Source organism: Podarcis vaucheri (genome assembly GCF_965113315.1).
Source record: "Podarcis vaucheri genome assembly, chromosome: 13".
Taxonomy (NCBI): Eukaryota; Metazoa; Chordata; class Lepidosauria; order Squamata; family Lacertidae; genus Podarcis; species Podarcis vaucheri.
The window spans coordinates 31,466,301-31,478,882 of NC_138751.1; positions in this window are offsets into that span (position 1 = coordinate 31,466,301).

The window sequence follows — 12,582 nt, forward strand, 5'->3', positions numbered from 1 at the left end:
CACAGGTTCCTCAGCCTGCCTCACAGGTCTAGTAGTTTGGGCAGAGAGCTGGCGGTTAGTGGGTAGCTGGATCCTATCAGCACCAAGCCCTGACAATCCCCCCAATACTAGCATCAGGACTCTCTGTGGCTGCAAATCTTGTCACAACCTTAGTTTTATTTTGATTTTTTAAAAAAGATATATATTTATTAAATTTTCAGATATACATTTCCCACCTGTAATGTGTATGGGTTGCTCGTGCGTAAGTTGCCGCCTCTCCAGGCTTTGTTGCCTTGCTAAACCTTTCAGTCTGGGCAGCCCTTCACTTCGTGGCTGCCTCAGTCGCTAGCAGAATCCGTCAGTGGGCGTTTCTTAAATCTTTTCCAACATAAAAGTTGTTTGACACCCAGTCTCCTCCAACTCTCTCTGCGCGGAAGTCTTCTGTGCAGGGTGGACGTGGGTAGCGGAGGACCCGTGCTCTCCCCGCTGGTGTCCGGTGAAGAGTCCTGGAGCCCTCTCGCCGATTCCCCCATCAGCCCCTCTATATCCCTGGTGTTGCGCTGATTTGCTTCCCCATCTGCGGAGCTGCCTCTCTCACTGCTGGGCCCTTCTCCAGCATCATTTGAGAGCCTTCCCTCCGCCTCTAGCTCCGATGTCAGTTCCCTGACACCACCATTCCACAACAGTACACCCAGCGACTTCCCTTCTTATCCTTCCATGGTTCCTGTACTTCCAAAAGTAACTGCATATTCTGTTTCCCCCATCTATTTCTTTCCATTATATCTTAATCTACATTATGTTGTTGAATTTACAATAATCCCGCTAGCGTATTCACTTGCTTACAATTGTTTTCTAAATACTCCACAAATAATTCCCATTCCTCTTTATACACCTGTTCTTCTTGTTCTCTTAACCTGCTACTTAGGCCTGTATTTCCATCATTTGCAGCTGCCATTCCTTCTTCCTTTGATATACATATATATATGTGTGTTTGTGTTTAAAAAATCATTAATTGACTCTTTAAAATTGTGGATGAGCCTTAGGAGCTATATACTGCTCAGACTTGTGAATATTCTGGCAACCGACTGCAGAAGGCAGATGTAGGAAGCCCACAGGAAAAAGCAGTAATATACAGAATTGCATCATATTAGGGGCAATCACTTACAAAAATGTATATGCTGGTTAAAACAGCATACCCCCCCCAAAAAAAAGTAGTAAGAGAAATTCATCCCCAAAATGTTGACAAGTTTTGATAAGGGCTTTAAAAAACAAACAAACAAACAAACAAACAAAACGAAAAAACCAACAACAAAAAATTGCTGTGGAAATGTGGAGAACTGAATTTACATTTGGAAAAATGAAAGAAACCAAAATCAACATATTCATCCTTAACAATGGCCACTGGTCAGCATTTGGCCAGATCAGTCACCAGCTCAGAAGAGCTAATACCCTGACCAGACTGTGCCACCATTTACCACCCTCCTCTCTGGTACCCCAGATAGATGTCCTAGCAGTGGGTGGACAGCAATGCAGGTTTCGGCTCCCTTCCACCATGGCTGCCCGTCATTTTCATTTACCCCAAATGTAGTGCTCTGGCCCACAGATATGCAAAAGCTGGTGTTGCTGCTTCTGCTGTGGCAGAATAAATGGGGCCCATGGGCAGCCCTGGCTGAAGGCTCCCCAGGAGTCTGGTGCCAGCCCTGAACGACCAGGCCGGTCAGCCTCTGCACATGGATTGGGAGGGGGGGGTACCATCTTGTTCTCTGTCTCAGGCAGCAAAATGTCTTGGGCTCTCCCTGCAGGCTGAGCGAACATGCCAACAGGAACCAGGCCAAGCAAAGCTGCAAAGCCACACAACGCTGGCAGCCAAGGAATCTGAGAGCTGACTCACAGAAGACACCACCTCATTCCCAGGGGGAGACAGACACCGGAGCCTGCAGAGGCACAAGGAGCAGCACGGTCCGTGCCCTTCCTTCTCCTTGAGCAGTTAAGATGGGGGAAAGGGAGGCTGGGAGGTAGGAATGGATGGGTAGGATGGATAGAAGTGAAGGAAGGAGACCGGAGAGAGAGAGAAGGAAAAAAGCTCTCCTCCTCTCCGATAGCCATTCCTAGCAGCAAAAACAACTCTGCAAAGTTACAGAGACAACCACAGCTCAGGAGGCCGTGCAGCTGGGTTGCTGGCTATAATCTGGAACATCCAGCATGGCGGCCAGTCGGTGGGCAACCTTCGGCACTCTAGACATTGCTGGACTACAACTCCCAGACCGTTGGCCATACTGGCAGGAGCTGATGGGTTTTAGAGTCCAACAGCATCCGAAGGGCTGCAAGCTGTGCATACCCCTGAGGTGTGGAGTCCTGGCTTGTCCTGTTATCCCACCTGACAGCAAACGTCCCTCACCGAGAGGCTGGTTGGCTGCCAAGATTCCCATTCCTGAGACTGCGCAGTTTTCTCTGCCAGTGCAGCCCGTTTGCAGACAGGAAGCTCAGGAAGACTCCTGCCGGCTTGCTGTTTCGCACCGTTGGACGGGCTTTGCTGCAGCGTGCCCAGATCACGTAGCTGTCATTTTGCCCTTGTAAGCGAAGTCGCTGTGTAGCTTTCTAGGGCGCAGTATGAGGTGGGTCGGGGCAGGGTGGGGTGAAATAATTGATTCTTAAAGAAAAAGAATTGGAGGGGGGGAATATTTTATTTTAAAAGGTGGCAAATGGTATCTTTCCCCACATACAGGGTAGTGGTTAGAGTGTTCCATTAGGACAGAGCGGGAGAGAATCTTTTGCCTGTGGGTCAAATTAAGCCCGTTAGGACTCCCCTGTTGGCCAATGAGGTCATTAGGGTGAATAGGTAAAGGTAAAGGGATCCCTGACAATTAGGTCCAGTCGTGGATGACTCTGGGGTTGCGGTGCTCATCTCACTTTTTTGGCCGAGGGAGCCAGTGTACAGCTTCCGGGTCATGTGGCCAGCATGACTAAACGGCTTCTGGTGAACCAGAGCAGCGCACGGAAACACCGTTTACCCCCCCGCTGGAGCGGTACCTATTTATCTACTTGCACTTGATGTGCTTTCGAACTGCTAGGTTGGCAGGAGCAGGGACCAAACAACGGGAGCTCACCCCATTGCGGGGATTCAAACCGCTGACCTTCTGATCGGCAAGTCCTAGAATCTGTGGTTTAACCCACAGCGCCACCTGTGTCCCTTAGGGTGAATATATGACATCAAAGGTGGGACAGGTAAAGGCGGGGTTTTGGATGAAAGACGCTTTGCAGGCACTGGACTTCCCAGGAGTCCACCGGCAGCTCATTCTCAATGCCTGGATAGCGCTGCACGCAAGACTTCTCCCAGGGCTGATAACCTGTAGAAATTTGGTGCTAGGAAGTAGTGCCTGCCCAATTTTATTTCAGAGCACATGGGGACGAAACAGGCCAACTGATGCCATTGTGACATCAGGTGATTGGCAGCTGGGTGGCCCCACCCAGATGCCAAAGAGGGCCCTGCGGAGGTGTGTGGAGATCAGGATCTGGTCCAGGGCTGGCCCAAGACATTTGGCCACCTGAGGCAAACCACAAAATAGTGACTCCCTTTCCTGGACTGGGAAGAAGGCATAAGTGAAGATCTACATTGGGAACAAAGTGGGAAGTAAATCACCCTTCCCTGAAGTTTGAAGTGGGAATCCAAGGCCACTGTGGGGAGAAAAAGGGCCTGCTCTGAATCACACCAGGTGGGTGCAGACCCCAGGAGTACCTAGAGGGCAGTTCCTGCCATTTGCTCCCTAGGGGTGGGAGGAAACCACCAGCACCTTCTCTTTCCCAAGAGTTTGCTGTAGGGTCAGCATTGTGGGGGCTTCCAAGGAAAAGGAAGATCCAGGCTCCAAGGAATTTGCCACAGCTGTTGCTGCTACTGCAGCAGTGGGCAGTTCATTCCGTGGAAGCCAGATCTGCTGTCCCTGTGGCTCCTGTCGCCTGAGGCACCACCTCACCTTGACTCATGGGTGGGCCGGCCCTGATTGAGTCTACCAGCCAGATCCAATTCCTCACTCCTCAGACTGAGACCTGGGAGATCACCACTCGGCCATGAAGCTCCCTGGGTGACCTTGGGCCAGTTGTCATCTCTCGGCCTAACCTACGTCACAGGATTGTTGTTGAAGGTGCAGTGGGAAGGTGCAGCTCCTGTGAAGAAAGGTGGGTTAGGAAAGTGATACCTAAAGGACGGCTGTGCCATGCCTGCTATTGTGGACTCGACACAGTGGGATATACTCCCAGTAAAAGCACAATATCCCACCCAAGTGTGGAAAAAAGTCCATTGCAAACCCACTTGGTGCTGATGACAGAAGAGCAATTATTCAGTTTGCTCTGGGACCCTGGGAGCACACCAGGACTGCGGACTAAACAGTGTTCGGAATCTGTTGTTTAAGAACCTCGGCTTAGCTGATGGGAAGGCCACCTCTGCAACTGCGAGGGATAAAGGAAGAAGAAGGAATTGAAATTCAGCCGAAGTTCTAAGCGGGAGACAGCTGTCTGAGAGCACCTGATAATAACCTACCCTGCTGATGATGCCTTGTGGCTCCAAATGGCAGTCACAAGGCAGACGAGGAAGAGGAGCGGCTGTTGGCTCGGATAATAAACAAACATGATAGGTTGAGGCCTTCGTGCCCTAGGAGAGAGTTTCTGTCAGGGAGTTGCCCTTGTCGTAAAAGGCTCCTTTATTGCGCTTCTCCAAATATAAGCAGAACACGTGAGTTCAGTTGAGCTCTGAGGAGAAAAGCTTGGGTTCCCCTTTTGGTTGGCTAGCGGATCTCTTTGCCAGGGGCTTCAAGCTTTGAAATTGGGCCCAGAGGCAAATTGGCAGCCAGTGCAGCTGCTTCGAGACAGGTGGAAACAAAGGGAAAGAAGGCAAAGCCCCGACCAGATTAAGTTGATGGATTATGCCGAAATGGCAAAAATGACTGGAAGAATCAGGAATCAGGAAGACCAAAATTTTAATAAGGAATGGGGGAAATTGATAATTCACCATAAAAACCATTGCAAACAGTTAAAATCATTGGTAGAATTGGAATAACACTTGTAGTTTAATGGTGAATTTTGGATATAATGGAGATGTAAAAGATTTGGATTATTATAAAAGTGGAAGGAGGAAATGATTAATAATAGGACCCACAAAGGGGAGGAGAGAAGTCCAGCAGATTCTGTGGAATCTTGTTTTTATGTTGTATGTTGGATATGTGATTGTAAAATTCTAATCTGAAAAACCAAATAAATATATTAAAAAAATTAAAAAGATAGATGGGGAAAAGATGGGACTGCGTCATCCGAGGCCCTTCTTTGTGTGTTTCCCCCTTTATGGGAGGTTTGGAGAGATGGGCAACGCAAGAGCCTTTTCAGTGGTGGCCCCTTGCTTGTGGAGTGCTCTCTCCAGGGAGGCGTGTCTGATGGCATATTTATTTTTAGGCACCTTTACCTGGGATTCTGGGCCTTTAATTTGAAGGGTGGCATTGTGGCCTTTTATCTGCATAGCTGTGTTTTTGTTTAACCTCGCAAGTAGTTTAGTCCTCAAATCTGCTTGCTCAAGACCCCAGCAAGGAGAGAATGAACGGAATTGGGGGGAGGAAGTGCTAAGGTATGATTTAACTCAGTAGCTGACACTCCCCTCTAGTTCCTTATTTTGATCTGTATTGTGATGCCTAACTCTCTGGAGCCTCGTGACCTAGGGAGGAAAGTCCACCTTCCTTCAACCTTGCCACCTGATACGTGATGTTTTACGCATCTTCAACAACCCTCACTCCCACGTCACACCCACAGCTGTTTGTGCTATAAATCCAGCGCAAGACCAGCAATAAATCTCCAATGTTGTGCCAGTGTCCAAGTGGGCACGTCCTAGCCAGGAAAGCAACCTCAAACAACTCATTTCGTTTTGTTCCTATATAAAGAACTGCCAACCTAGCAGTTCAAAAGCATGCCAGTGCAAGTAGATAAATAGGTACCACTGCAGCGGGAAGGTAAACAGCATTTCTGTGCGCTCTGGTTTCCGTCACGGTGTTCTGTTGTGCCAGAAGCGGCTCAGTCTTGCTGGCCACATGACCCGGAAAGCTGTCTGTGAACAAATGCGGGCTCCCTCGGCCTGAAAGTGAGATGAGCGCCACAACCCCATAGTTGCCTTTGACTGGACTTAACCGTCCAGGGGTCCTTTACCTTATTTATATGTATATATATAGAGAGAGAGAGAGATACCAGGAGCACACTGGAAGAGGAAGAACAGGATGCCCTGCCTTTGGTGCCTTGAAAGTTTATCTTGATGAAATGACAGGGAACCAAGTTGATGTCAAGCTCCCGGTTTATTATTTTTGTCTGTCTGTCTGTCTGTCTGTCTGTCTGTCCACCTGTCTTCCATTTAAGGCATTCATTCACTCAAGGGATTCCCCAGGGATCAGTTCCCCGCTTTGGAGGAATCTCTCTGAGCATTGGAGAGGTCACTTTATTTTGTCTTTGCTAACCACATCAATCAGAGGCTGCGTACAGTCACACCATATATACAATGCACATTTTCTCCCCTCACTTCAAGACTCCTGGGAACTGTAGTTTGTTCAGTGTGCTGGGAATTGTAGCTCTGTGAGGGGCAAACGATAAGGGCCAGGTAAAACCTTTCCTCTACAACTAGGCCTTTAACTACTTGTGGCCTTTTGGAAGTGAGTGGGATGTTTTTAATGTATTTATCCCTCCTCCCATTGGTTTTAAAGTATCTATGTGAATTTGTTTGTTTGTTTGTTAGCTTGCTTGCTTGGTTGTAAGTCACTTTGGGTTGTTCTGGGCAAGGTAAAGTGACTAATAAATTTAATAAATAATAATACTAATAAAACAACTAGGCAGTTGGTGCAAGAGCGTGGTGCTGATAACACCAAGGTTGCAGGTTTGATCCCCTTAAGGGACAGCTGCATATTCCTTCATCGCAGGGGGCTGGACTAAATGATCCTCAGGGTCCCCTTCTAACTCTACAATTCTTTAATTTCTAAAAAATCTATGAACTACAGCTTCCAGAATTCTTTGGTTGGGGAGGGAGAAATGTGTTTTTAAATGTAGGGTTGCCACCTGTACTGCATAGTACAGGATTGTCCCGTATTTCAATGTAAAATGCTACGTTCTGTATTGTAGTTTTGTCCTGTATTTCAGGTCTTCCCTCTCTGTCTCTCTCTCTCAGGCAAGTTAAGGGTCTTCTCCAAATGCATCTCTTTGAAAGGGTGTGTGAAAGGTCATGCATTTAAGCTCTGGGTAGCCAACCACAGACAGATTTGCAGATTCGTGTGCGTGCGTGCGTGCGTGCATGTGTAGGGGTGACAGATTCCTGAGGGGCCATCCTGTTAGGCTGCAATAGATTGCAATGGGTTGCTCTGAAGTCACTTCGGTACGTCGCCTCTCAGAACGAGTGCCAGCTCATCCTTCTCCCAGAGTTCAGCGGCGATGGAAATAGGGACATTCCGGGTTCAAATCAGAAGCTGGGATGATAGCTTTCATAATTCTGGGACTGTCGCTGCAAAAACAGGACGCTCGGAGGGTATGCTAACGCTGCTTCTTTTCCTTTCCCCAGGTGTGGAGCAGAGGTAGAGTCCCGCACCATTCTCCCTTACCCACGCCTGGTACTGTGTGGCGCACGCGACAGCTACATCCTGCCCCCCACCCCCCGTGACACCAGCCAAACTGGACACATCAGCTTTGGAGCAGGCACAGCCAGGCCGGAGCCTTCCTGATAGTAACCAGCCCGTTTTCCTCCTCAGCGAAGCACCGGCAGCTTCTGCCTCAACCCCGGATGGGCGACGGAAGCAACATGATGCAACCACCCTCACTGGTGGGTACTGCCAGGGGAGCACACCTGTATTTTGACAGCCAACCTCTCTTTACAGGGAACTCTGGGAATTGCAGCTCTGTGAGGGGAACAGGGGCTCCTGACAACGCTTAGCCCCCTTAACAAACTACAGATCCCAGCATTCTTTGTGGGAAGCCATGACTGCTTAAAGTGCTATCAGAGAGTGCTTTTCTTTCCTTAGGGAATTCAGGGAAATGTAGTTCTGGAAGGAGGGCAGCGCTAGAGATGTACAGTAAAGGATTCTTAGAAGCCTCCTGCAATTCTTGGGGTGTGTGTGTGTGTGTTGGAAGAAGCCTTAGCTGTTAAATGAGTATAAATTCAATATACAGTGGAACCTTGGTTCTCGAAGGGCTTAGTTGATGAACAAATCAGCTCCCAAATGGCAAAAACCTGGAAGTGCTCCGGTTTTCAAACGTCTTTCGGAAACCAAACATCCAATGCGGCTTCTGATTGAGTGCAGGAAGCTCCTACAGCCAATTGGAAGCCATGCCTTGGTTTTCAAACGGTTTTGGGAGTCGAACAGACTTCCGAAATGGATTATATTCAAGAATCAAGGTACTACTGTAAAGTTGTATATTCCCTTTAAAAAAGTTAGCAGAATAATTCCTATTTTCCTCAGAAGTAATAGAACTGGAATAGTTTATTTTGCATGTGTTCTTATTCAGCGCAATCTTATGCATGTCTACTCAGAAGTAAGTCTCCTTAGAGGTATTCATGTGAAATGTGTTAAGCCACTCCTGTTATATTGGGGGGGGGCATCCTGCTTATTCTTCTTAATGGGGCTCAGGACATTGCTCTGATGGTACCACCGCAGCCAGAAATATTATCTCACACATTATCTCACGCATAAAGAGGAAGGTCCGTATTATTATCTTTGCATTGCAAGTTCAGGACTAAGGCTGAGATAACAGCAACTCACCTAAAGTTTATCCTCTGGGTGCAATTTGAGCCAGGGACTTCCTGGTTCACAACTTGCCCACTTAAACTCTCCACTATTACACAAGCCCTCTTTGGGAATGGAAGGGCATTGCACTATCTTCAATTAAGGAAATGAAATGATGCTTTATGGAAATATGACCTTTCTGCCAACAGCAGGGACAGTCCCAAAGTTGGGGTCCTTATCCTATTTGGCCCATGCACCAACCCAGAAAACCTAGAATCTAACTTGATGCCCACTGGAGAGACCCGTTCCCCCATGGCAATTTCTATCCACTTGTAAATACGATGGCAACTAACTTAGAAAAAAGACCATCCTAGGCTGCTGCTTTGCCTTTTACAGTAGCTTTATTGACAGCAAGGATGGAGAACCGGAGGCACTCTGGATCCTGCTGGACTTTTGTCCAATGCTGACCGGCGTTCGTGCCAATTAGGGTTGATTGGAGTTCAACAAAACCTGTAGGTTGAACTTGCAACCTCCTCAACCCTGTTTTACAGCATGGAGATTGTGTCATCGCCTTCTGCAGTTTGCAGATCATGACACAGGAGAAGTGGCTGGCTTAAAAGCAGCTGTAAAAAAAAAAAAAGTTTGCAGCTGTAGATGTAATGCACCAGGATAGCAAAACAAGAACTGCAGCAAGCAAGAACTCCAGCTCTTATAAGCCACACCCATTTCATAGAATCATAGAATTGTAGAGTTGGAAGGGACCGTGAGCGTCATCTAGACCTGCGATGCAGCAATCTTTTGCCCAGCATGGGGCTCAAACCCACAACCCTGAGATTAAGAGTCTTGTTCTCTGCTGACTGAGCCATCCCAGCTTTAAAAGGGACTTTAGAGTTGAGTAGGAATATGGCTTAGGACTGTTTGTAAGGGAGGCAGAATTTAGTGGATGCAACATTTCCCCTGCACAAAGTTGCAGCGATGGGAAGCCTGTTGAATTTCTACCCGTTGTGCAATTGTTAGAGATACAGGAACCTTCCTAGGGTGAAAAAAGAAAGTTGGCAGAGAGAGAAAACCCTGCCTGTGGGCATGGGATTCACCAGCAGCTGTGGCCGTTCTCAATCTTTGCCACCTTAAAGAAGCCCTGAACAATTTCCTGTAGGAAAGGGAAACCAGATCCTGAACAGTCTTCACAAGTACAGGCCTGCAGTTCTCCAGGAGATCAGACTGCGCCACTCCCTGCCAACATAGCTGGTTTGGCTCCAATCACGCCTAAGTTGGCAACTTCTGATTAAAATGAAATCGAACCATTGTGCCTGGGTGGAGCCGATATGGAAAAAAGGATGTCTGTTTGCCATTGGGACTAGTGCTGGCAAGCACAATGAGCTACGCTGAGTCTGTCTTTCAGTTCAAGCTGCCCTGCTTTCCCCAATGAATCATTCTCCACCGGCTGCCGCCTGTTACAATGAGGCTCCCAGGATATGGGACAACTGTGGACCTTCCTTCTGTGTGGATTTCTAAGGTCTCTGTGTAGCAGGAGGAGGTACATGTGGCCCTCCCGATGCTGATGGACTACTGCAGCTCTCATACCCGGGACCGGTTTGACCTATGAGATCGCCTTACCATCACGTGTGCCCACGCGACTGCTTCAATCAGCGGAATTGGCACTGCCACTGGTGCCGCATAATACCCGTGCTGCATTGGTAAGAACTTGATCATTTGGCATGGCAGCACCAAAAGTGTAGGTGGGTTCCCACGAGGCAAGACACAGTGATAACAGCAAGAACCTCTACTTGAACAGAACTGGACAACAGGGGCAAAGCAACTACTTATATACATTTCTGAAGGTCTGGGCTACTCCCACTCCCAACGTGATTGGCTGTCTAAACTTCCAAGCTGCGAATCATGACTCAGAGTTTAAGGGCCAATGGCAGATTCCCAAATCCTGAAATGTTCTGGGATTGGATATCATGTATCAAATCAGAACACAGGGGCTCAAATTCCTTAGTCCAGACTCAAGCTCAGGCCACTGAATACCTAAGAGCACCGACACTTTGGAACTCCCTGCCTATGGATATCAAGCAGGCATCTCCACTGCGCTCTTCTTAGCTGGAAGCATTCTTATTTAGGTATCTGAAGAAGTGTGCATGCACACGAAAGCTCATACCAAGAACTAACTTAGTTGGTCTTTAAGGTGCTACTGGAAGGAATTTTTTTATTTTATTTAGACAAGTCTGCCTAAATGCTTAGAGAGCTGAGTCAATTTATAATCTGCTTTGCTATTTTAACTTTTGTATGTTTTACAGCGTTGTTGCAATTTTTAAAATTGAGTTTATTGTTTTTTTCTTTTTGCAAACCAATTTGAGGTTTTGTTTTGTTTTTGTTTGTTTTTTGTTTTTGTTTTAACAATCAAGCAGTGTATAAATTTTATTAAGTAAATGAGCCCTGAAGGTTGCTCATGCCAGCTAGGTTTGAACATTGGTTAAAATCCAGTGGTTATTTGGCAGCACACGTGCCTGGTTCTGCCCAACTTTTCGTGGGCCTGCCACAGCCTTGGGAAGGCCCAACAGGGCCCACCACAGCTGCAGAATACTGAGGGATCTTGGCACCCTCCTTGAATTTTTTGGGGGGACTCAGCCCCCCGCCTCCCCCCAATGGCACCCCTGTTTGGCAGGCCTCTGTGGTATAGCCACAGGCTCTTGTGGTCCTTCTGCCAAGCGTTAGAACATAGCTCTGCTTTCCGAAAACTGACGAGGAGTAAGGGCAAGGCACCATATATTTAAAGTGCTATGATACCATGGCTTCCCCCAAAGCATTCTGGGAGCTGTGGCTTGTTAAAGGCTCTGAGAGGGTTTTTTTTGAGGGGAGATGCCTATTCCCCTCAGAGAGATACAATTCTCAGAGTGGTTTCACAGTCAATCCGTCTTCCAAGGAAACTCTGGGAATTGCAGCTCTGAGGGGAATAGGGATCTTCTCACAGCCTCTCAGTACTCATAACAAGCTACACTTCCCAGGATGCTTTGGGGGAAGCCATGGCTGTTCAAAGTGGTATCATGGAGACATAACTCAGCAAGGCAATCCTGCTGTGTTTTACACCCACACACACATCTATACCTGAATCCCATACTCCTTGAAGAAAGTTTGAAAACAGAGGCCACTGTTAATCAACTTTCTCTCATGAGCCGAGGAGCTTGGAGGCAGATAATAGCCTTTAAGGGAGCTGGAAGTTGTTCGAGAGAGGCTTGGCTTACCAGCGTGATCAGCAGCCTTCAACTGCGTGATGCCAAGCAGATGGAAGGCACCAGCTGGCAGTGGCGTAGCGTGGGTTGTCAGCACCCGGGGCAAGGCAAGTAATTTGCGCCCCCTAACCCGTGGATTTGCGCCCCCTAACCCTAACCCCCAGATGTTGCGCCCGGTGTGGCTGGCCCCCCCTGCACCCCCCACGCTACGCCACTGCCAGCTGGCATCTGTGGCGGCTGCTGCACAAGGCAGCCCTCTCTTCCTGCTGCCTCTTGCTAAACCAGTTTTGCAGCTTTTCGGAACAGTTACAAAACCTTGCAGCAGCTGCTTGACTGAAAACAAGGCTGGATGAGTGTTCACACGCAGGAGCAGCAACTCCGCATTCAAACCAACTTCCGTCCCTCTGGAATAGTTGTTACCTGACTCCGGTTCTCTCCCCCTGAAAACCTCCAATTTCTTTCTCGCCGCGTTATCTACCCACATCCGCCCACAAGGAGGCAGCAGTTCTCTTTCAGTAGGAGAGAAAGCAGCGGTTTATTGCTGGTTGAAGAGGCAAAGAAGAAGCAGAGCTGCTCTCTTTGCAATTGCTAGGCTTTAGACTCTCGAAAAAGGAGATCTGTGTGGCCCTTCTGCACACCCT